Source organism: Prionailurus bengalensis, chromosome E2 (genome assembly GCF_016509475.1).
Source record: "Prionailurus bengalensis isolate Pbe53 chromosome E2, Fcat_Pben_1.1_paternal_pri, whole genome shotgun sequence".
NCBI classification, from domain to species: domain Eukaryota; kingdom Metazoa; phylum Chordata; class Mammalia; order Carnivora; family Felidae; genus Prionailurus; species Prionailurus bengalensis.
The window spans coordinates 23,379,686-23,379,915 of record NC_057352.1 but is presented as its reverse complement, the minus strand read 5'-3'; positions in this window follow the sequence as shown (position 1 = coordinate 23,379,915).

Genomic DNA, 230 nt, shown 5'->3' with positions numbered 1-230 from the left:
CTCTCTGCAGGCATGTATGAATGTTAAGCCCGGATGCCATGACCTCCTGTTCTTTGATGCCAGCTGCACCCTTGGCTGGATACAGCCCAGGCTGGAGGACAGCCCCGGGCACCTGGCCAAGGCCACACAGAGCAGACGGGAATGCTTTCCCAGCCTCCACTAGGGACAGGGGACCTCATGAAGCCAGAAGTCAGAGGAACCTCCAGCCTGGGTTTGCAAGGAAAGAAGGT